At 36.4% G+C, this 4,106-nt stretch overlaps 1 long non-coding RNA gene across 1 annotated transcript; it reads right to left on the bottom strand.

Annotated features, from left to right (window-relative positions):
* Positions 1–2,198: 2,198 nt before the first annotated feature.
* LOC122194519 (uncharacterized) lies at positions 2,199–3,736 on the bottom strand. Its single transcript, XR_006183502.1, has 2 exons — positions 2,841–3,736; positions 2,199–2,381 (listed from the first exon to the last, which is right to left on the bottom strand). It is a non-coding gene; the product is annotated as an uncharacterized LOC122194519 (long non-coding RNA).
* Positions 3,737–4,106: the final 370 nt, after the last annotated feature.

The following is a 4,106-nucleotide window of genomic DNA, read 5'->3' as shown; positions in this document are numbered from 1 at the left end:
AATTTAGAAGAATTATCCTTGAGATTCATAATGAAACACCTCCACCCAATAACATGGAAAATTTTAACATTAGGTTTCCTTTTGTTTATAATTTCATAAGGTGTTATGTTAAAACGATGATGAAAGAAATATTGATTTTGCGTAAAGCAAGCAGTCGAAACCGCTTATGACCAAAAGTATTGTGGCAAAATCGCATAGGTAAGCATTGTTCTCGCTGCTTCACATAAGGAACGATTTCTCCTTTTGACAACACCATTTTGTTGTGGTGAGTATGTAGAAGAAAAATTATGAGAGATGCCCAGGTCAGTCAAAAATGAATGTAGAATTCGATTTTTGAACTCCGTTCCATTATTACTCTTTATCTTACAAACTTTCCTTTTCAAGCTTAATTCGATGTTCTTGATAAAAACATCATCACTTGATCAGTTTTAGACTTCTGTCGAACAATGAAAACCCAAGTAATCCTGGAAAAATCATCAACAATAACGACTATATACTTCTTCTTATTGGGAGTCTCAACAGTCAAAGTTTCACACAATTCGATGTAAAGAAGTTGCAAAGGTTCGATGATTTTTGAATCTATGACGATCGGATGACCTTGATAATGTTGTTTTCCTTGTTCACATGCAACTCACAAAGAATCATTATCATTATCATTGGATGCTTTCAGTAGCAACATACTAAAGGTACACCCACAATTGGTTTCAAGTAAGTAGTGAACATGTGTCCCTTTTGTTTGGACTTCAGTAGAACCTCCTTCGTTTCCTTGTTGGAGATAATACTTCCTTCTTCATCAAAGAGAACCTGATTTCCAATGCCAGCAACTAGTTGCAAAACAATAAGCAGATAGTGCTTTAGTCCTTCAACATAGGAAACTCGATTCACAGTGAATTTATCATTCGTTACTTTCCCATAACCTTTGACTTTACACTTGTTATTGTTTCCAAACTTTACAACTCCATCATTGTCCAGCTTTCAAAAATCATGAAAATTCTTCTTCCTTCCGGTCATGTGACGCAAGCATCCACTATCAATGTTTTCGTCATATTGCTCGCCACAAAGAACCTACGATTAGTTAAAAGAATTTAGCTCCCCAAGACCTTTTGGGTCCTTTGACATTAGTTTGGAACACATTATGTAACGAATAACCTAAGATCCAATAATAAACTTTCGATTTCAAACTGTCAATTAAGTCAATTTCTTTAGCTTTAGGCATCTAAATGTAATCATTCACTGTGGAAGGTTCAACATTGACTTTCACTTTCTCATCCTTTTTTTGAAATGTCTCAACTTTCTTCTTTGGAATTTCATTCCACTTTCGCATTGTGGGAGTTGATTCTTGAGACGAAGTACTTCCACATATTGAATCATTCAAATACTTCTCGTAGGCAGATTTAATTTGCTCTTGAGAATACTTTCCTGATTGATATTGTTTTTCTTTTCCCTCAAGCCAGTGATTGATGTTCTTAACATCACTTCTTCCTTTTGAAAACGTTGCTTTCACCTGTTATTTCGAACTAGGATTTAGAAAATGTATATTTCTTGGTTTAAATGGTTCACTTTTCTTTTCTTTAACTTCCAATTTTTCAAATTCTCTTTTTGGAAATGACCTATTTGGTTGATTTTGAAAACGATTTTGATATTAATTTCGAAAACCAACATCATATTGTTGAAAAACTTTTCTATTTTGATCAAAACTACTTTGTACATGATTTGGACCAAAATTCTTTTGTCCTTGATTTTGAACAAAATTACGATTGCCATATCGTTGACCAAAACTCCTTTGATCATGATTTTGAATAAAACTCTTTTGTCCAATATTTTGACCATTTCTTTGAAAATCATTTGATCGAAATTGACTTTGGACATAGTTTCGATTCTTTTGAAAACCACTTTTTTATTTTATATTGTTTGTTTTGAAAGCACTTTTTATTATGTGAAAACTTCTTACCTAATTCAGATGATTTTTGTTGAAAAACCTTTTGATTTTGAAAAGCTTATACATTTTTCCAATAAGCTTTATTTTGTGCTTTTTATTTTGAAATTCCTTCATGACAAGCCAATTTTTCAACACTTTCTTTAACAGTTTGTGTTTTCACAATTTGACGTTTTAGATCATCGGATAAAGAAGCAACGCCTTTTTCTTTGTTTTTATCATTAACAACTGAATTTTCAGTTTTCACTTGTAACGTCCCAAATGACAAGACCAGAAATTATAATTTTTAAATTACTAAAATAGTAAATCATATCATTTTCACAAAACCAAAGCATTTAAAGTCTTATCAATACATCATCGTCATCAGAGTAAATCGCAGAAGGTGGAAACATGTGGTGTATGCTCTGCGATCATCCCAAGCTCTTCCATATGAAAACAGAAATACCTAAAACATAAATTGAAAACCGTAAGTACAAAGTTTAGTGAGTTCCCCAAGATACCAAATACCATACATATCAACATATACTGGGCCCTGCCCATCATCAGGCCTCGCCCGACATCGAGCCCCGCTAGGTATAAAGATTTCTTAGTCATCTGACCCCGCCTGGCATCGGGCCCAGCCTGGTATAAAGATATAAGCATATAAACATATAAAATATAAAAACACAACACATGCCATAATCACAGAGATAAATAGCATACAGACTTGCCTACGGGCCCTGCACAACATCATGTCGTACCCGGTAACCCTAAAAACACATACACCTAACTAGCATACAATATACTCATCAAGCCCTGCCCGGCATCGAGCCCCGCTCGGTAAACATAAAACACATAACATATGCAAGAGTCATGCAAACAACAAGCATATTAAGCATAACAAACCATAGGTCGGCATTGGTACCTTCGACACAGTAAATACAGTGGCACTGCCGATTCTCGTAGAAAGAATCCCTGGTTGCTGGCTAGCTAACAAAATCCCCGCGCTGCCAATCACAAAATAATCATCCAATTAATAATCGGATACTGCCCTACACTGAGAATCCAAGCTAGGGTAAAAGACCTTTTTACCCTTTCCATAACTTGGCCCAAGACCCAAGCCCAATTGTCCAAAGGCCCAAATTCCAACATAAACACCCAAAGCCCAACTATGGCCCAATTTTCCAAATTAGGCCATTAAAATCCTTTACAGGCCTAAAATCCAAAGGAGTCCAAAAGGTAACAACCAAAAGCCCAAAAAAGAAGTCTAATGGCCCAACACGGCCCAAACTAAGAATACCCAACAATGGCCCAAACCTTAAAGGCCCAAAACGACCCACTAGGGAGTTCACCCGGCGTACTCAAGATGTACACCCTGCATACTCGACCATGATGCACAACGTACAATTTTTTTGATGCACAATCCTCACATTATGTTGAGTGTACCTCCTCGTACGCCCAGCGTACTAGCCAGAAGTCCAAAACCCTGATTAGCTCTTAATGGGTTAAGTCCAAATGTCCAAAACATAGATATGGTCTCTAGGCAAGGTCTTAAACAATAAAGTTTCCAACTTTACTCATAAACACATCTTAACGGGAATCAACACTTAAATAGGAACTTAATAAGAGCTTAATACATGCATGGACCAAAATCATTCATAAGGTTTCCATTTTTATGAACAAGGAACCTTATTAGAGCATAGATCTAACATCCACTACTTCTGGAGTAGATCAAAAGCTCACCTTTACATCAACAGACTCAAAAATTCCAAAGAAACTCCATAAAGTAGATCCAACCAAAAGATCATTAAGGTTAAAGCTTTTTACCTTAGGAAGCTTTCAAATGGAAAGATACTCCTAGATCTAAAAGCTCAAGCCACACCTCCAAATGACTCTCTTCTTTTCCTTCTTCACAAAACACCCATCAAGCACATTGCAAGCTTAAAATCACCACATTGCACCTAGGGTTTGATTCTAGGGCTAAAAAGGGATGGAGGCTGAAGGTATTAGCGTTTGGTGAAAAGAAAATGAGCTTAAATAGGGTCCAAGGCCCTAAAATATGGTTTGCATGAATCAGAAGTATGCCTCGTGTACTCCCATTACACTTAGCGTATTCCTCACATGAGTCGTCATCCTTCTTCTTTGTATGCCCAGCGTAAACCGAGGTACACCCCACGTACTAACAAATCCG

Source organism: Lactuca sativa, chromosome 5, assembly GCF_002870075.4.
Source record: "Lactuca sativa cultivar Salinas chromosome 5, Lsat_Salinas_v11, whole genome shotgun sequence".
Taxonomy (NCBI): Eukaryota; Viridiplantae; Streptophyta; class Magnoliopsida; order Asterales; family Asteraceae; genus Lactuca; species Lactuca sativa.
This window is presented reverse-complemented; position numbering and strand designations above follow the sequence as displayed.